Below are 21,069 nucleotides of genomic sequence, written 5' to 3' on the forward strand. Positions count from 1 at the left end.
CATGGAGCAGCTTAGCCAAGAGACTGGCATCAGATCTCAGCGGGTCCTGGAGAGACTTCTGGAGGAAGTGAAGCGAGAGCTTCCATCGAGGTTCAGAGAGCTGCTGGGTCCGGGCTCTGCTGGGCCAGCTCCTCCGGGCTTTCCCTCGCTGAACATCCGACCTGCTGGTGGCGATGGGGAGGCAGCTGGTGGACTCCTGTCCTTTTCTACACCTGTCCTGCCAGAGTTCAGTACTGTCTCGAAAAAAGCCCTCTATATTGTCGCCATGAAGGTGAGGAACAGAGCCACGCTTGAAGGTCTCCCGTCGTCTAGGAGGTCGGGGGTCTTGGCGCCAGGGTCATCCCCCAAAGGCAGCTGGAAGTCCCTGTATCGCCCCCCCCCCATTGAGAAACGCTGTGTGGATCTCCAGTGGAGGGCGGGGCATGGGGCGGGGCTACAAACAGACATGTGGCCCACTTTGACCCTGGGATGAACACCAACTGTCCCTTCTGCCCTAAGGAAGAAACACTGGAACACCTGTGGACGTCCTGCCCCCGACTTGTCCCCCTGCTCAGACTGCAGGGACGCTGGGTGGGAGGTTTGGGCCTGGTTCTCACCAGAGAGCTGTTCGTTTTCGGCCCAAAGTCTACTGCTGCCCGAAAACATAAAGCAGCCCTCATAAACTTTCTTCTCGGCCAAACTAAGCTGAGCACCTGGCTGTCAAGCCGGAACCAGACTCGTGGGACAGGATGCACAGACCCAGAACTCCTCCTGAAAAGACTGGTGGGAGCACGGCTCCGAGTGGAGTATGTTTATAGCTCCCTGGTGGGGGCGCTGGAGGACTTTGAGAAGGTGTGGACTGTGGGAGGGGTCTTGGGAGTGATGGAGGAAGGATGCTTTAACAGGAATGTTTAGTCACCTGTTTGTGTGGTTTTTTAGGGGTTTTAGGCACTGAGAGCGAGAGAGAGAGAGAGAGAGACAGAGAGAGAGAGAGACATTTAACCAGCACTGTCTTTGGTCAGTTGTCATCAGCTTGAGCTTTTCTTCAGCTGAAATATGTTTGAAAACACATGAGAGGAAGGAATAAAAAGAGACTAAACAAACACTAATGTCTGTCAGTTCAGGCTGTCAGTTGAACACAATATTGAATCGCGATGAACAGCAGGAAGCTGAGACGGACCAGGACAGAACACTAAACAGACTGGGGTGAGGGACAGAGACAGAACACCATAGATAGATGAGACCATTGAAAGACTGAAACATGAGGTTAGGCAGACACACACACACACAGGTGGGACTGACAAAGCACACAGGGATGGACGAGGACACAGAAGAGGACGAGTGACCTGGACACCCCGACCGGGACAGCACAAAGTTACCAAGAGTGGTTCTGATATTATTATTTTTTTGTCCTTTTAAAAGAGAGTTTTCCTTTCCAGAGTCACTGTTGCTCATGTGGAACTGCTGGGGTTTTCTCTGTGAAAGTGCCGAGAAATAACTGTGTTGTACTTGGTGAGATATAAATGAAGCTGAATTTAATTGAATGAAACTATAAAAACCTCAAATTAAGATGAGTGAAACCTTCTCATTCTCAAGTAGTTCTGAAGTCTATGATGAATGCGTCCATACCTGAGAGTCTCCAGGGAGCAATGTGGATCCTCCACTGCCGCTGACAGCTCCTTCACTCCTGAGTCTCCTGGATGGTTGTAGCTCAGGTCCAGCTCTCTCAGATGGGAGGACTTGGATCTCACAGCTGAGACCAGAGAAGCACAGCCTTCCTCTGAGACCAGACACCCTGACAGACTGGAGACACAAACATGGCTGCATCAAGTCAAGAAGGAAGAAGGAAGATCCTCCACATGATCAAGCAGCAGCTGGATCCTGACCTGAGAGCTTCCAGTTTACAGTGAGGACTCTCCAGTCCAAGAGACAGACGCTTCACTCCTGAATCCTGCAGCTGGTTGTTACTCAGGTCCAGATGTGTCAGACTGGAGGACTGAGAGCTGAGAACTGAGGACAGAGCTCCACAGCTTCTCTCTGACAGACCACAGCCGCTCAACCTGAAGAAGAAGCAACAATGAAAACCAGCTGACTGGACATCAGGGACAGAATTATACGAGTTTAATATCAAGTCATACATATTTTTGCACTACTAAATATAAGTGCTTGCAGATAATTTTAGTTTGAATTTATACATTGTGTTTTGCCATCCTGCAAAAAAAAAAAAAATCTGAAAATTTAACATTTCTTAAAGCAAAGAGAATAATTTTCATGGTTTTAAAAATTATTTGTAGTTATGGAGAAAAAGAAGTTCCTTTGCAAACATCCTGCTCACAGATACAAACATAAAACAACATGAAAGAGTGTGAAAGTACAGTGGAGAACTGTGTCAGTGACGGTGAGCTGCCTGATCTGACCTGTTCCTACACAGAAGACACTCATGCTGACTGCTGCTTGATTAGTCTGGATTTTTCCATGAAGACTGGAGCTCTATTGGTCCTCTGTTACTCTGACACTGACTCTACTGCTTTTACTGTTGATACAACTTTATTGATCCTTTTTGCTCTCAATGGCATCTCAGTGACGTCTTTAGTGCTTTATTAACTATTTCAGATTTTTTTTTAACATTCAACCTTGTCAGAGATCTTCAACTTATTGAAGAACACTTTTTCAGCTTTTTTTCACCCAAATCAATTTTTCAAGCTTTTACTTTCAACTTTACAAGTTATTTCAAGCTTTTTTTCCAAGTTTTTTTTTTTACTGTCTCTTTTTCTTTTCTCTTCTTGCCTGGAAGAGGATGGAGGCGTGGCGGTGGACTCATTGTGCAGCAGCTCAATGCTCTTAAGCATCAAACGCTATTTTCTTAGTGTACCATACTTGGAATGTAGTGACACATAAAGATTATTGATATTCACTGAACCTCTTTTTTTCTTACCAAGTTGAAACTCTACTCCCCTTTAATAGTCTGCAGGGAGAGAACACTATGTACTTCCTTATTGAACTAATGTTGTGCCATCCAATCAGAGCGATAAAGACGAGTACAAAATTCACAAATGACACTTCAGAGACTTAAAAGCAGTGCTGTACTTCACATCTGTGAACAGGATGTTTGCAATGGAACTTTTTTCTTCTTCTTTTTATTTTTTTGTGTTCTTTTTATTAACAAATGAAAATCTTACTTTTGGGCAGATTTTTTTTTTGAGGGGATGGCAAAATTTGGCAGACTATAACATTGAACGTAACATGTTCTCTATATTTTTCCATAAAGTACATACAGAGCTTTGTTGGAGGCTTTGACCACTGGCAGCAGCTTCAGAAGAGCCTCCTCTGAAGCAGAGTATTTCTTCAGGTCAAACTCCTTCAGATCTTCTTCTGATGACAGTAAGATGAAGACCAGAGCTGACCACTGAGCAGGAGACAGTTCATCTGGGTCAAGACTTCCTGATCTCAGGAACTGTTGGATCTCCTCCACCAGAGAACCATCATTCAGTTCATTCAGACAGTGGAACAGATTGATGCTTCTCTCTGCAGACAGACTCTGACTCAGCTTCTTCTTGATGTACTGGACTGTTTCCTGATTGGTCTGTGAGCTACTTCCTGTCTGTGTCAGCAGATCTTGAAGGAGATTCTGATTGGTCTCCAGTGAAAGACCCAGGAGGAAGCGGAGGAACAAATCCAGGTGTCCATTTGGACTCTTCAAGGCCTCGTCCACTGCTCTCTGATGGAGACGGTGGAGTTTAGGTTTCTTAAACACTTTTGGCCACCTGAACACTGGTACCTTTTTCATCAGGTTGATTCCAGAGTTGATGAAGGTCTGATGGACATGAAGAGCAGCCAGAAACTCCTGAAGGCTCAGATGGATGAAGCAGAACACAGATGTCTGGAGGCCTTTCTCTTTTTTAAAGATCTTTGTGAACATTCCTGAGTACTTTAAGGCTACCTCGAGGTCAATGCCAGACTTTTTCAGGTCACGTTCACAGAAGATCAGGATTCCTTTCTGCAGCTGATCAAAAGCCAGTTTTCCCAGAGACTCTGTCATCTCCCTGCTCTCTGGACTCCAGGTTTCACGTGAGGCAGTATTGTCATCATATTTGACCTTGTTTCTTTCAGCCTGGGCGACCAGGTGGCGGATGTACACCTCAGTCAGGGTCTTGGGCAGCTCTCCTCCCTCTCTGCTCTTCAGCTCCTCCTCCAGAACTTCAGCAGTGATCCAGCAGAAGACCGGGATGTGGCACATGATGTGGAGGCTTCGGGAGGTCTTGATGTGGGAGATGATCCTGCTGGCCTGCTCCTCCTCTCTGAACCTCCTCCTGAAGTACTCCTCCTTCTGGGGGTCGGTGAACCCTCGGACCTCTGTCACCATGTCCACACAGTCAGCAGGGATCTGATTGGCTGCTGCAGGTCGTGTGGTGATCCAGAGGCGAGCAGAGGGAAGCAGTTTCCCCCTGATCAGGCTTGTCAGCAGAACATCCACTGAGGTGGAGTCTGTAGCATCAGTGAGAAAGTCAGTGTGCTGGAAGTCCAGAGGGAGTCGACACTCATCCAGACCATCAAAGATGAAGATCACATGGAATTCTTCAAAGCAGCAGATTCCTGCCTTTTTAGCTTCATTGAAGAAGTGATGAACAAGTCCCACCAAGCTGAACTTCTCCTCCTTCACTACGTTCAGCTCTCTGAAGGTGAATGGAAATATGAAGTGGACATCCTGGTTGTCTTTGTCTTCAGCCCAGTCCAGAGTGAACTTCTGTGTCAGGACTGTTTTCCCAATGCCAGCCACTCCCTTTGTCAGCACTGTTCTGATTGGTTGAGATCTTCCAGGTGGGGCTTTAAAGATGTCTCCTGGTCTGATGCTTGTTTCTGCTCTGTCTGCTGTCCTGGATGCTGCTTCAATCTGTCTGACCTCATGTTCCTGATTGACCTCTGCAGCCCCTCCCTCTGTGATGTGGAGCTCTGTGTAGATCTGGTTCAGGAGGGTCGGCCTTCCTTGTATCGCGACTCCCTCAAACACACACTGGAACCTCCTCTTCAGGTTGGACTTGAGTTTCTCCTGACACCTCTTCGATGTTGCTGACAAACAAACCTTTTGAGGACCATCTTTCCCTAATTAGTTTTTTCAGAGACAAAAGAAAACAGCTCGATTTGAGTAATGTTCGTAGTGAAGTATGTAAGGCTTTGCTTCCATATATCACCAGAAACAAGGACATCTTCGTCTTGACATTTGGGTTTTTATAATTTTTTTTTTTTTTTAATTTTATTTCGGCCATAAAGCATACATGTCATAAGTTATGTATGCATACACACAGATATACACTTACATACATAGACATACACAGACATATTTATGTGCACATACATACATACACTTGAACGCACATACACATTTATACACATATCATTTGGCCGAAAAGGTTTCGGGCTGAAGCTGAAGCTTATTTTGCCCACCACTACCTCACCGCTGTATGAAAATTAAATAGAACCTCACTAAGTCGAGCTAAGACAACAAGCCGACAATCAAAATAGGGCACAGCAAAAGGAAACACTTTTGTTAATTAACATTTTCTTCCTGTCGTTTTTGTTGCAAAAATTTATTTATTTTTTTTTTTTCCTTCTCCTTCCCTTCCATCTGTTCCCTTCCTTCCTCGTGGTTCTACTCTCTCTTCCTCTTCCCTTCCCTCTCCCTTCCCCATCCTCTCCCCTTCCGTCCAAATTTTCCTCCCTCCTTCTTGTGCTTCTCCCCATTTATGAGGCCGCTAAGAGTGGTACTTACAATAAATGGTGACGCGAGATAAAGTACAGAGGCCAAACCATCAGACATAATGGATAAATGAGTGAATTAAATCGTTAAAAAAAAAAAAAAAATTAGCTTGGTTGTGAGTTTTGTATGATGTGTCTTGTTGGGTTTGTCTAGTACTTCACTGTGTATATTTATTAATCACCCAGGTTTTGTATGATTTTTTGAATATATTCAGAGACTTTGCTGTTTTTAGTTCCTTGTCCAGACTGTTCCACAGATTCACCCCTAATCACAGATAATCAACCTAAATTAGGTGCTCGGTAAGAGGTTCCCTAATAAAGAATGACAAATTATTTTCTTCTGTTTGTTTTCTCCTCAGCTCATTGGACTGTGAATGACACTGGGTGAAAAATGTCATGCAGAAATTCCAAACTAATTTTCAATATTTACTAAGATCTGTTGTTTTTTGTGCATGAGAGACTGTGAGAAATAACACCATCAAGTTGTCATGTTTCCAGGACTTACCTCCAGGTTCGGAGCTGTTTTTGGAGTGTTTCTCCCATATTCCCATCATTTTCATTCTTTTTAAAACCATTTTTGTGACGTCAAGAATCTGATTGCTGTAGGCCTGGCGCATCTCATCCACTGTGCCTTTCCTGTCCAATGTCTCCAGTTTACTCGTTGGGATTGGTTTGAACTCTCCAAGGACTCCATCTTGACACAAATACCACTTGAACTTTTCAAAAGCTTCATGTCTCAAATCCTCCAGGATTCCCAGGAGCACTTCTTGAGGTGAGCTCATCTTTGACCTTATGAAAGACCTTATTTCACTAAACTTTCACACTGTGTTCATCAAGTCCCTGGAAAGACCACGGTGAGGAGCTGACATGCTGACATTCAGGTGAGATGTTTGACTCTGAAAAACACAAAACGAGAATATTCATGAGCTCTGGCTCAGTCAGTTTGTTGTTTCAGGTTCAGTTCTATCAAACACCACTGTCCAGTTTTGTCCATTTGTACATTTGTACATATTTTGGATATACAGTGCCTTGTGAAACTCACTCCAGAAGTTCAGTGAGGATCTCTGAATGATCCAGTGTTGTCCTAAATGACTGATGATGATAAATAGAATCCACCTGTGTGTAATCAAGTCTCTGTATCAATGCACCTGGTCTGTGATAGTCTCAGAGTTCTGTTAAAAGCAGAGAGCATCATGAAGACCAAGGAACACTCCAAGCAAGTCCGAGATACTGTTGTGGAGAAGTTTAAAGCTGAATGTGGATACAAAAAGATTTCCCAAGCTTGAAACATCTCAAGGAGCACCGTGCAAGCAATCATATTGAAATGGAAGAAGTATCAGACCACTGCAAATCTACCAAGACCCGGCCGTCCCTAAACTTTCATCTCAGACAAGGAGAAGACTGATCAGAGATGCAGCCAAGAGGCCCAGGATCCCTCTGGATGAACTGCAGAGATCTACACATGAGGTTGGAGAGTCTGTCCAGAGGACAACCATCAGTCCTACACTGCACAAATCTGGCCTTTATGGAAGAGAAGCAGAAACAGAAGAAGAAAGCCATTTCTCAAAGATATCCATAAAAAGTCTTGTTTAAAGTTTGCCACAAGCCACCTGGGGGACACACTAAACATGTGGAAGAAAGTGCTCTGGTCAGATGAAGATGGTTAAAATTGATTGGAGGATGGATGAAGTGAAATAAAGGACAAAAAGGATAATATGACATTGTGATGTGGATCCTTGTTTGTTGTTAAAATGATGGCACAGCCGAAGGTAGATGGTGTCGTGTTCTTTTATTTTACCAAATGTAATCCCAAAGTGTGGAAACAAACTTATTTCACAGCTTCAGATAAAGACACTGCATCATGTAATGTGTGCAGGAAGGTAATTCGCTGCTGTGGTAACGCCACCAATCTGCACAAACATTTAAAAGCAGCGAAAACGGACCAGACTCTAACACAGACAGCTGCCTGAGGTTTTCAACAGAAGCCTCCAGAATATCCAGGGAGCTGTTTTAGTGAAGTCAAGTTTTTGGTACTTCCAGCATAATTTGACGTTGCTTTTGAATTGATGGTCAAAAATGTCATTTTAGCAGTGATTAAACTATTTTCATGAATTTAGTCAATTGAAATAAATCCTGATTGTGTTCATGGAACTTAAAAAGATATATACATCAAAGGTGGTGGTGAATGACAGCCAGCTGTAGTTTACAGTACATTTACACTGATGACTGGAGTTGTTTAATGTGGTTCAGCATGTGACTCTGAAGATGCTGTGTGGTCGTCTTGACATTGCTTGTGCGTTTTAAAAGTTTTATTTTGTTTGGTAGGGCCACTTTTTGTTTATTCACTCCAGTCGTGGGTCAGGGGTTGGGGCTCCAGCAATCCATACAGCCGGGGGGGGGGGTGTTGCTGTCCACAGGTGCAGATTCAAGTTCTCTATTTTTTTTTTTTTTAAATGAGTTAAGTTCACATATCTAACAATGAACTACTTCACGTTCATTTGTTACTTTGGTACTTTTGTAAGTACTCAATAACAACCTCTTCTTAACCATCCATCACAAGTCACTGCTACTCCAAAACTAAACAAGATTCTTGAACCTGGGTGAAGCGGATTATACAGCAGCCTGTGACATCCGCACAAAGTCTCACGAGGAACTTTCCGGTGTTTAGCTCTGCAGCAGCAGTCCTCAGCGCCCAGTAGAGTGTTTTTATCTGCTGATATCTGCTCAAATAATGTCCCAACATCTCCATGATACGCTGCTGAAGGAGCGGCTGCTCCCCTGGCCGCAGCACCACAACGCCGAGCGGCACGTCTCGGTGTGAGCTCTGCTCCGCATGTCGATCTTTCGGATTAACTGGTGCCCGTGTTAACTTGTGACCAATACATGACTGAAACATGGAGTCGTTCTGGCGAACGTCAGTTATCGACAGTTACAGTGAGTGTATATGTTTAAAGTCTTTTGTGAGTCTTACTTTAACAACTGTTGTGATCAGCATGTGTTCACACAGACCTCCACCGTCATTCGTTAACACGAGAACCAGTTAATCCATAACACCAGCCGGATGATCGCTCGTATTCTGCCACGGAGCTCTTTATACAACTTGCTGTTTCGCAGTTTGCTTCCATCTCTCCTCTCCAGTGTTTTATCTCTCGGGGTTTTTATTAAAAAAGTGTTTTTCAACCACCGTCGTGTTTTTCTGCTTGTTTTTGACTGTCCTGCTTCCCGTTTACTGCATACGTCATCACGTCATTATGTACGGGGAGGATCCCCGTTTAACCCAACGCTGCCTCGTCCCCTCTGCCCTCCACTGTGCCGTAAAACGTGAACTGCGTGTGCCAATCATTCTTGCCAAAGTGAGCAGCGATCTCGTTCACGTTCATGATATGAAAACTGAGTCGCTCAGTTCGCAGTTCACCGTAAATATGAATGTGTTCAGCGAACAACACTGGCTGGGGACAACGGCGGCGGCCGAGGCATGCACCCGCAGACCGGGGGGAGAATCGTCAATTCAGGGTGCGTGCGTCTGCTCGAAGGCCTGCGGTTTAAAGGCCTGACAGCCCGGTGTCACCAGATATGTCATATATGCAGATATATGTTCGGTAAGTGCACACGTGTCTAGATATGTACGTCTAGAAATCTATGTCTATAGATCTATGTTTAGGTAAAGCCGGAGCTATGGAAGCCGCATTGTTGTTGCGACTGCGTCGCGGCTTGGCGGTGAAATTGCAGAGGAGGGTGTTCCCTTGATAAGATAAGATAAGATAAGATAAGACTTTATTGATCCCACGATGGGGAAATTTCACTGTTACAGCAGCCAAAGAAGAAGTACCACAGTCGCAAATAAATATCAATAAATAGAAAAACAAGAACACAAAGTGCAAAAAAGTTTGCAGGCAAGTATTTCACACATTTTGCAGGCAACACTCAGGCTCAGTGTGCAGCTCTCCTCCTGCTGCTGATCAGACAGACTGGCTCATTAATGACAAATTTAAGATGAGGAACAGGAGCAGGAACTGTTAGGAGCTACTTCAGAGAGTCAGACAGCGAAACTGTGACCTGTGATGTTTGTAAAATAAAAATCAAAATGTAAAAAAATCCATTTAAAAAGCCTAGCAATTGCTAGGTTTTATATATATATATATATATATATATATATATATATATATATATATATATATATATATATATATATATATGTGTATATGTATATGTATATATATGTGATTTACAGGATGATTGTTCATCTATCACCCCAAGAACTCTGATTTGATTTACTCTTTCAGACTCTTCAATCCCTCTATCAAAAGTATCAGTCTTGTTTGATTAAGATTCTTGAATTTATTGTTTTGTGTTTAGTCAAACATTCGACTGTTTTCATCTGTGTTCATGATTACAGATCAGAACCAGAACAGGTGTTGGCGTCAGCTGCCAACCACAAGCTGACGTTGTCCTCAGAGATGTTCAGACTCAGTTCATGGTGTTGTTGCTCCGCTACATCTGTGTGTCTGTTTCCTGTTTCTGACCTGCTGACATTTCAAAACACATGTGGCAACATTAGTAGGTCATCAGCACATTTAGCTGCAAAAACAACTCCATATATGGCTGTGTCTGAGGGAAGAGCTTTCAGTGCCTTCTGTCAGGGTCCTGTGTGTCCTGTCTCCTGTCTGTCTCACCCTGTCCCCTGTCTAAGCCCTACAGCGCCACCTGTGGCCTGTGCTGAGTCTCTCACCCGTCCCTGCGTCCCTTGTGTCCCACACTTGGTGTGTCCAGTCTTCTTGTTGTCCAGTCCTGTCCCGTGTCTGTCCCCTGTCCAAGAGCATTTAGTTTAGTCTGATGTGTGTGTGTGGGTTCATCTGATCCGTCTGTGACTGATGGGTTTAGTTCCTCTGTTTTAGTGACCTGGATGAGGTGAGATTCAGCTCCTTCTGTTGCTCCCTGTGTTTCCTGCTAATCTGGAATATTAAACTCTGCTTTGAATCATCCTGTTGGACTTGTTTGTTCAGAATAAAGACCTGCTTTAACCTGATCTGCTCCAGTCTGCTTCTGGGTTCATCCTGGTCTGTGACAACTTCAGACTCCAACATCAACTCCATGATTATTAACTGTTATAAACCGACTCCTTGATGTCCTCCACCTCCTCTCCCAGTGCTGTTTTCCAGAGATGAATTACTTTTCACATGTGCCAGTTGTTTTTAGTCAGTCCACGTTATTCACCTGTCTGTTCATCTCTCTCTCTCTCTCTCTCTCTCTCTCTCTCTCTCTCTCTCTCTCTCTCTCTCTCTTCCTCATCTCATCCCCTTTATCCGCCTCCCTCTTTCTTTCTCGTGTGTGTGTGTGTGTGTGTGTGTGTGTGTGTGTGTGTGTGTACCTTTGAAGGATCAAGTCAAAATAAGTTGAATTCTGGTCTAAATATCAATTGAAAAAGTGAAAAAGAACAAACGAACTGTCAGTTTGAAATGAGAGACTGAAAAGTCTTCTGCTGGAAGATTCTGAACCTCCTGACCCTCCCAGGTCCCCACAGGTGTCCATAATGTAGGCTGGACAGACACACAGACACACAGCCAGCAGCCACACAGTCAGATCCAGTCCAACACAGCGTTGTGAAAGCTTTGTTGTTGCTGACAGAGATTCTCACCTGATCAACTCTCTTCACATCTTCTTCAGACTCTTCTGGAGAGAAGAAGCTGCTCTCCGTCCCTCCTCAGTCCTTCTGTCTGTCTCTGCTTGATGTGAGGACGCCGTCTCACTGTCTCAACCCACACTCAGGGTGAAACGTCACACTATTTCCTGTTTCCTGCCAAAACCCTCCCACCTCTTTAAAAAACAACCCAGATCTCAACCACTGCAGGAACTTATATTAAAACTGTAAAACTATGATGTGAGTACTGAAGAACACAATATAAACACACAACTGCTTTGAATAAACTAAGGAAAGAGGCAACAACAACTGGTTCAACACAAACAGCACAATCAGTCAACTGTGTGTGTTTAGGGGGGGGGGGGGGCTGGGGGAGAAAATAGGAAGCCAGCAAGTTGAAGTCGATGTGACTTCAACATGGTCTCATTCTACTTTTCACCACAAACCACAGCAGACGAACAAACACAGAGTCACACAACACTTCAACTCTCTCAGCTGAAGCTGGACTCTGTGTTCCACTCACTGTTATCTGACTCCACTGATCACTGGCTCTGCTGCAGGAGGTGGTGTGTGTGTGTGTGTGTGGGGGGGGGGGGGCTGTGTTTCTGTTTTCATGTGTATTAGGCATAAAAGAAACAACTAAACAACTGGATTCGCTTGTTGTTTCAGCACCATGGACAGCACCGTTTCCTGACTATAATTGTGTCTGTTCATTTGAGTCTTTGTGTGTGTGTGTGTGTGTGTGTGTGTGTGTGTGTGTGTGTGTGTGTGTGTGTGTGTGTGTGTGTGTGTGTGTGTGTGTCTCCATGAGCTCAGTGAGGCTGTCCTCCAGGTCACAGTGTAGAAACATCTCCCTCTGCAGGACAGGTGGAGAAGTTCTCCTGGAATCAGCTCAGCAGTGAACAGTGAGAGCTGCATGCAGGTCAGGGAGAGCTGAGCAGGACTCTCTGCTTTCCTCTTCCTGTCAGGCTGACTGCTGCAGATGGTCAGGTCAGTAAGATGAGGCCAGTCTGGTAGGTGTCATTATCATCTGCTCAGATATCACCTTTTTATATCAATTTCATTGAACTCAGTCTCCATGAACGTGTTCGTCATCAATTTAAACCCTTAAACGTACTTAAGTTTTTATATTTCACTCTTATTTTTTGGGGGAAAAATTTTGAAGAAAGAAAAACAACTCCCAATAGTGTCACAATGCAAGGTGATTGAAGACACCATGTTGTGTGTAGTTCTGTTTGGATTTCAAACTCAGGTTTTGGATCATGAATTAATTCACCCTAATAAAGTGAATGAACATCTGGAAATGTGCTGCACATAAAGTAAAATGTGTTTCATGTGAAGTAAGTGTAAAAAGTTCACAGTATTGCAGTGACTTTGAGTTTTTACCACATCAGACGTGTTGGAGGAAGCTGGAGGTTGTTGCTATAGTAACCAAGTCAGTGTGGGAGAGCAGCTATTCCAGAGATATGCTGCAGTTCTTCTAATCTAGCCCCCCCTGGTGGTAAATGAAGTGGGTTTTTGTCCATTGAAAGTCCAGAAGATGGTTCTGGCACAGGGCCCCAGACAGATGTGGAAGCCTGGATGATCTGCTTCCTGGATAAGCTAACTGCTTCAAACAGAAAAGCAAACATAAAGCGACAGACAGATCCTCCACCTCTGACCTCTCAGTCTCCAGAATCACCTCAGCATCATCAGGCCCTCAGTCATTGTGTTCCCTGTTTCAGGGTCCAGAGGAAAGGTGTTTTTATTCCCTGTAAATTCTGATAAACTCTGAACCTCTTTAACTTGATGAAACTTGAACAGCTGAATTAAAATGAGAGGTTTTAAAAACAGCCAGAACTCAGTGAACAGAGTTCCTCACTTCCTGTCTCTGCTGCACCCAGCTGTGCATGTGGATGGCGCCCTCTGTCTGCAGGCTGCCTGTGGTGCTTCGTCTCCTCCACCTCCTCTACCTACATGAAATTAATATATTTCTTCATTTCTCAGAAAGATTGAGCTGCTTTTTTACAGTCAAGTAAAGGAGCAAGCAAAGTCCTTCATGTCTGCATGTGTGTGCAAAACAATTCTCCATCCTGTAACCTTTATATGTTCTGTTTTTCTGACAAATGTTTGAAAAATAAATCATTTAAATGAGTGAATGGAACCGAGTAAGAACATTTAGATAGTTTATCTTTGTAACAGTTTCATGAAGTCAGTCCTGATCTTAAAGAAAAATGTGAAAAACTGATTTTGATTTTCAAGTTAAAATTAAGTTTCTTTTAAAGTTCTTCACAAAAGCAGACTTTGTTTCGTTCATGTAAATATATTTTTCCTCTTTTCAGCTTTTATGCTTGTTAAAATGATGAATGAATAATGAATAAAATAATTCTTAATAAATTGATATGTCAGAGTGGAATTTTTGAGAAATGCCATTCCACTGAGAGGAATCAGGTTTCCAGAAGTGTACAGTTCTCCCTTTTCCCAGTTGCCCCTGAAGGCACCATGAACACCCCTGAAGTGAATGAAGCTGAGTGAGAACACCTGGACAGCTGCAGGTGGAAGAAGAAGTAGTTCCATCAGACAGCGGCAGGAAAGCAGCTGGTAAATGATGCTGAGCAGAAACAGAAGCAGGAGGATCTGGATCCTGAACCTGGATCCAACCAGGAGAACTGGTCCTCTGACACCAGCTCTGGGAACTATGGGGGACCAGTTTGTTTGGATCAGTCCAGCAACACAAACAGATATGAGGGTGAACAGGTGAAAGGCTGAACTGTCTGAAATTCTAACCACATGTGATGAATGTCAAAGTAAAGTGGAGGTTTAGTCTGAAACTAGAGTTTCCTCCACCTGCAGGTCAACTGGTGGAGAAAGAGATTGAAAATAGAACCAAGAGACAAAGTTCCTGCAGGACTGTTCCACCCTCTAACAGCTGATCTCCCAGCCACAGGGCAGAATAATCCCTGAGATCGGCTCCTGAGTGAGGTCGTCCACCCTCCACCAGGCGACAGGGAAGATGTTCCTGCTCCTGGAGATGCTGCTGCCCCAAACCGCAATGGCACCCTCGCTTCATCGCAGATGCATTGTGGACCTCCCAGGACCCCAGGACAGCCTGTGGTGGAGAGCTGCCCCTGCGGTAGCTCCAGGGTCACATGATGCCAGTTGCAATGTTTGTGCTTTTATGCCTTATGCTACACAGGTTCACACTTTACTAATCCTTGTTCCTGTTCCTCTTCAGGATTCTCTCAACACGTTTCTGCAGGCAGGCAGGAATGGCACTGACACAGAGCTGTGACATTCTAATGCTGCTCACTCTAACCCTTAAGCTACGTTCACACCGAACGCGATTTTGCATCAAAAAGCGCGTCAACGCGAGAAGCTGAACGCGTGTCAATTCTGAGGTCCGACGCTGAACAACGCGGGGCCAAAAGCCGCCTCCCCACCAGACGCGACGCGTCGTGTCTGGTGGGGAGGCGGGGCTCCCTATAAAATGAAGAAGTTTTGTCCCAGAGCTCTGGGCGAGCGTAAACGGCCATTATAAAGGCCCGTCCATGCTTCACATGTCCGCGTGGGTGCGCGTGGGTGCGCGTTGGTCCGCGTAACGTGAATCGTCATGAATTCCTGTCCGCTAGGGTCCGCGCGGACCGATCCGCGGACGTCCACGCAGCAGCCAGAAATTGAGACCGCGTTGCGCATTGAGCGCAGGTCGCGGAAGTGTGCGCCTGCGCCAGAGCGCCATAGCAAACAAAACATGACGGTAAAAGTGAAAGTAGACGGAGCTCCAGCCTGATGGCTCCACTTAAAGACACCGAAAGAGTGAAAAACTCGTGGAAAGAGAGAGAGACTGTCTGGAGGGAGGAGAAGGTCTGCAGACAGAAGTGAAAAAGTAACTAATCGCTCCGGCGCCGCCCCGCGATTCAGAAACAGAAAAAAAAAGGCTAAATAAACTTTAATACTTAAAGATAATGGACTGACAATGTATGTGCTTAATTTTCTCTAAATAAACCGTAATAAAGGAGCAGATAAACAGTCTGTAGTGCCGGAAAAGCTTGTCGAGGCTGCGTGGATCACCGCGCCTGCATGAGACGCACACAGCTGAGCTCAAAATGTAGCATGGGAGAAAGCGCGTCCGCATCGGTGGTGCGCGGACCTTCCAAAGCGGACGCGGAAACGCGTACATGTGAAGCATGGACGAGCCTTAACACGCTCCTCCATGGTCGTAGTGCTTCTCTTCGGACGGGTTCCAGCTCCCTGGCCGACGTCACAATGGACACGCTCTATGATTGGTTTGCCGCAAAATCGCGACGCGCCAAAGTTCAGATTTCCCAACTTCAGCGTCGGACGCAAAATCGCGACGCGTAGCGCCAACGCCCCGACGCGCCGCACAACGCGTCGTGACGCGTCGTGACGACGCGCCGCGTCCGACGCGTTGCGTCTCATCGCAGCTGGAACGCGCGTTCCCATTTGTTTTCACTTGTCTTTGACGCAAAATCGCAGACAGCACTTGGCGGTGTGAACGTAGCTTTAGGCTACGTTCACACTACGGGCTGAAGTGACCCAAATCTGATTTTTTTGCCCCTATGCGACCTGTATCGGATCTTTTCCTGACAGTCTGAACGACACAGATCCGATTTTTTCAAATGCGACCCAGGCCTCTTGGATATGTGGTCCTAAATCCGATACGTATCTGATTTTTTGCCATGCGACTTCAGTCTGAACGGCCAGGTCGCATTTATCCGACCTGCACGTCACGATGTGGGGCGCTGAAGACGTGAATCTTACCGTGAGTGTTAAAAAAAGGCGCTCGCAGACGCACATTAAGGGAGTTCTTGTCATCTGAAAATTATTATTGAACTCGGCATCATTACAGCCTCTCGTCCCTGTCCCACCACTCCTGGCAGCGTTTCTCTGTTGCTGCCGCTGCCCCACAAAACGCCATGGCCACAAACTTGGCTCTCTTCCTTCTCATTCGCTAAATTCTGCAGCGCCAGGACAACGGGGAGGAAAACTATAATATCCACATGCGCTCTCTCTCTCTCTCTCTCTCTCTCTCTCTCTCTCTCTCTCTCTCTCTCTCTCACACACACACACACACACACAGAAGGAGCTCGGCGCGGCTGATTAGAAGTGCGGCGCTCAAATGATTGCTCAATATTCAATTGTAAGAATGCGTGTTTGATCAGTCCTTAAATAAATCATCGACACTTGAAAAGCTACAAATTCTGTATGTTGTTTGTGGGTTCTGCAAACACTGAAGCGCTGCTGCGTGACGTCGTTATGTCCTCTTCTGCGCATGCTGGACACTTTCGGGTGGTATTCCATTCAGACGGGAGATCACATACAAGTCGCATTTTATTGTAAATGTGAACGAACTCGCAAAAAAATCGGATTTCACAAAAAAAATCCAAATTGAGCATCCAGCTGACTGGGATTTGACATGACAGTCACTGAGTTAACCATGGCCACATAGGACAAGGTGCTTTATTGGTCATTAGACAGTGAATGTACAATGAAATCTGTCCTCTGCATTCACCTGACTGTAGGATTGACCTACAGTGCATGTTATCAGTTGATGGGGGAAAGCGGAGATCCTGGAGGAAACCCATCCAGACACTGGGAGGAACATGCAAACTCCACACAGAAAGGCCTGCACGGTCCGGGGATGGAACCCATGGCTTCTTGCTGTGAGGAAAGAGCGCCAACCACTCATCCACCGTGCTGCCATTACTCATCGTCCCTGCTCTCCGTGACCTTTCCATCCCTCCATCAGTCCTCCTGCAGCTCCACCCCTCCCCATCGGTGGTCTGCATGCTGATGGCCTGTCTGCCCCCCCATCCCCAGGGATCAGGTCAGAATCAAGCCTCTGTGTTTGTCATCTGACTGGTTTTAACATGGAAGCAGGAACTTGACGGAGGTGAAACAGACATGTATGAATCCAGACTGAAGACAGAGACATGATGAGGGCTTCACTTCATTTGTAAACATGAGTCGAAGCGTGAGAAAGAGGAAGTGAAGGAGAGCAGAAACAGGAAATGACGCCTTCACTGGGCTCATCTAACAGTCTGACTCCAGTCCTCAGGAGAGGGTCTCTGAACAAGCCAGGAGAAGAACCAATCCGCTCATTTACTGTTCTTCTACTCACTCACTCTTCATACAGTCAAAATGATTCAATTTTACAGATATAGTGAAATTCCAAACCACACACATTATGTCCAAAAAGAAAAATCTGTTTTTTTCCACCAAAATATGCAGAGGTTGTCTAGCAATGGACAAGGAAGATTTGTCATGATATTGTTAGAAGTAATTAGTGTGTGTGTGTGTGTGTGTGTGTGTGTGTGTGTGTGTGTGTGTGTGTGTGTGTGTGTGTGTATTTTGGGGTGTATAAATGCACAGAAAGTATTGAGTATCTGTATTCAGACCTTAATTCAGCACCTTGGACAGCACCATTCTTCCAGTGTTTTCATGTATAAATGTACTGTTCAGTGTCTTTATGTGTGAATGTGTGTGTCATCTGCAATGGCAATTTTATTTAACAAAGGGCATCAAATGGTGAATTCTATGTGGTCTCTTTAATTAAGCTGTACAGCTGGAGAAATCACACAGTCAGCAGAGTAACAGGGTGAGTTGTGCCCTTGCAGGGGGGGGCAAATTTCTAATAATTGTCTGCCACGTTCACTCCCAGAGGCCTTGACTGCACCCAGCTGTAGGGTTGCACCACTGCCAACCTAACCTAAATGACTGCAGATGTGCCTGCTAACTTAGTGGTGGACTCCACCTCTGTATCAGACAAATCGGAGATGCTGAACTACTTCAACAATCACTAATGTGGAAATTTACAACTTCTATTACTATTCTACTGTCTTCTGACCTATTAAATATTATGGAGAAATGCAGCTTGTAACTCATAATCTTGCTCGCCTAATCAGACATACGCTAATGTTCATGCAAAGAATCTTTGAGTATCTCTCTGCAGAAAGACAACTCCTTATCAGGCACGGAGCGGCTGTGCTGGGACAACAGGAGGAACACCGGATCCACATCAGTGCGAGAGAAGCAGAGGCCCAACCAGCCCAAACCAGCTCCAGAAGAATGAAAGCATCACCCCGCCTGTGAGCGGAAGACTTCATAAATACACACACATCAGATTAGACTTAGCCTAATGGGGGGTGGGGGGGTGGGCTGGGGCTTGCTGGTTGGGATGCCCTGGATCTCGGGGTGCGTGGCCGGAGCGCTGGGGGGTGTACTGGCCTGGGCTGGGTAGCTGCTTGTGTGGACTGGTTCTCCCAGGGGGGTCATGGCCCTCCGCCTGTGTGGGGGGTCGGCTCTTGGGCTCTTGGGCCCCGGGGTGGACCGGCTCCTGCCGGTTGTGGCTCCGCGGGGCCCAGGCCCCGGGGCCGCCGGGGTCCCCGGCCGGGCTTTCCTCTGCCCCGTTTCTGGACTGGAGCGGGGGCGTCTGCCTGGGGGGGCAGCTTGGATCCAGGCTCTGTGATGACCGCCGGCTGTCTGGGCTCTGCTTCTGGCCTGCTTCTGGCCTTCTCAGAGGTCAGAGGTCATATATGCATGATCACTATCACCATCACATTTGCATCATCACGCTGATTTTTAATCATTCTTCATATACTCGGTTACCTTGTCTTCTTGTGGTGGTTAGACTAATGGTGATCTGTAATATAAAGCTAGGGTCGGCGATCTTGGAAAACTAGCATGCAGCACGAATGTAGCATCTCCCCAAGGCTCTGCCCAGCTCCGTCCAGCTCCCACCCCACTGGAGGAGCTCCCGTTGGGAGCAAACGCACTGGACGCGGAAGCGCTGCACGTGCGCGTGCAAGCACCACGCGCACGGAGTTTGTGATCGCCTCCAATGTTATTAACCTTTCTGACTGCCCGCAGACAACGCACATAGGAGCGTGCCCGCTCCGCTTCGTTCTATTTTTCACGCGAGCCGCAAGCGCCGAGAGCGCCTTGGCAATGCGCACTGAACCAGGGCCAGTGCATGCCATTGAAATGTACGCGCAGGGGGCTGGTAGAATGGTGAAGGGATTTGATTGGTTTCTTAAGAGCGGTCCGCGCCTTATGATTGGTCAGAGTTTTTACAATCCTTTGGCTGCTACAGTTGTCAGATTTTTTTCCGCATCTTTTTCTGTACACATAATGTATTGACTTCTCCCAGGGGGCAAGGAGCATTTCACTCAGTATAACTAAAAGTGCTTTTGGACAACATCGTCTACCCTAGCTTTAAGGCTACTTTTAAATGCAGAAAAGACAAAATGTATTCTCTTGTTGAATTAAAATAAGCTCCTGTCTCTCTGCCCTGTATTGTTTCTGCTCAGACCCCAGCTGAGTATGTGATCACCAATAAATACTTGGGCATGTCAGTTGATGACAGTCTTTCTTTTGAAAGTCACATTGAGTTATTAATGAGGAAACTGAAGCTGAAGCTGGGATTCTTCTTCAGAAATAGAGCCTGTTTTTCTTTCAATGCCAGGAAAGGCATTGCTGCGGCCAGTGGTGGAAAGTAATGAAGTACAAGTACTTTGTTCAGCTCCAGTGAAGCAGTAGCCTGCAAGCACAAAAGATTGCTAAATGGGAAATTATGTGGCACAATGGAGGAAATCAGCGTGGAGGATGAGTGCAGCCCTGGCAGCAACGACAGACACGATGAGAAAGAGTCGTGGACAATGAGAACGTTCACCCGTGGCCCTGCTGAAGGAGCTATTCGTGTCTGGGGAGGAAAAATGACTCTTGGCGGTTTCAGTGCTGTCTTTGCTTGCCTCGAAAAATTGAGCTGCTGGCTTTCAAAAACTCGCCATCAAATCTGAAAAACCACATTCAGGTGAGATTTTCCTTCATGCTTTTTTTTTACATTATTGTTCTATCCACTCTGAATTATGGTATTACCCTGAGGTTCAAGATCAGCATATCCAGCATGCATGAGCAGGATTATACAATGATATATGATTAAATGAGCTTACATGATACTACTTCTAAAACATAAAAGAGTAAAAAATAAAAAAGGTCTAAGTAAAAACAAGAAAACCAATGGAACCTTCCACTGTGACCCTGTGTTCCAGAAAAACACTTTTTATTCTCTCCTGTTTTCAACTGCTGAGCTGATTCCAGGAGAACTTCTCCACCTGTCCTACAGAGGGAGCTGTTTCTACACTTTGACCTGGAGGACAGCCTCACTGAGCACATGGACACACACACACACACACACACACACACACACACACACACACACACACACACACGGACATACATGTGTACACTGTAAACATGGTGCTGTCCATGGTGCTGAAGCAACAAGTGACTACAGTTACTCAACAGTTTGATTGATGTACATGGAAACACACTCATACACACACACAAAACACACGTGCAAATATGTTCACACATATGCACACATGCAATCACACACACTCACCTGTGAGTCTACACACATGCACATTCACAAACACACAGAGACTGAACACACTGCTGTACATGGAGCTGCAGTATGAAGGGAAAGTGTTTTTCTCTCTGTCAGGATTTGTTGTGAAGCAGCAGGGAAGAGCTCTCACCCCGGTCATTATGAAGAGCTTCCAGAGGATGGCGCTGGCACACATCAAGAGAAGCATCCCTACAGATCTGGACAGCCGTCAGTTCATGGACCAGATGAACAGATCTACAGAGGATCCTGTCTAAACACCTCCACCCTGGAGAAAACAGCCCAGCAGAGGATG

The 21,069-nt window shown here is 45.7% G+C and overlaps 3 protein-coding genes across 3 annotated transcripts in view; 1 reads left to right on the top strand and 2 right to left on the bottom strand.

Annotated features, from left to right (window-relative positions):
* Positions 1 to 11,157, bottom strand: part of LOC115382179 (NACHT, LRR and PYD domains-containing protein 3-like) — a 1,352,480-nt gene extending 1,341,323 nt beyond the window's left edge. Inside the window, exon 1 of the mRNA XM_030083867.1 lies at positions 10,463 to 11,157. The gene's annotated coding sequence lies outside the window, so the exon portion shown is untranslated. The remainder of the gene's footprint in view (positions 1 to 10,462) is intronic.
* The window catches only part of LOC115382194 (NLR family CARD domain-containing protein 3-like), a gene marked incomplete at its 3' end in the record, with an annotated part of 1,416,821 nt that overhangs the window by 1,200,544 nt on the left and 195,208 nt on the right, over positions 1 to 21,069 (bottom strand).
* Positions 1 to 21,069, top strand: part of LOC115382182 (NLR family CARD domain-containing protein 3-like) — a 103,650-nt gene that overhangs the window by 57,640 nt on the left and 24,941 nt on the right. The window lies entirely within an intron of this gene.

The sequence above is a fragment of the Salarias fasciatus genome, chromosome 23 (assembly GCF_902148845.1).
Source record: "Salarias fasciatus chromosome 23, fSalaFa1.1, whole genome shotgun sequence".
Lineage (NCBI taxonomy): Eukaryota > Metazoa > Chordata > Actinopteri > Blenniiformes > Blenniidae > Salarias > Salarias fasciatus.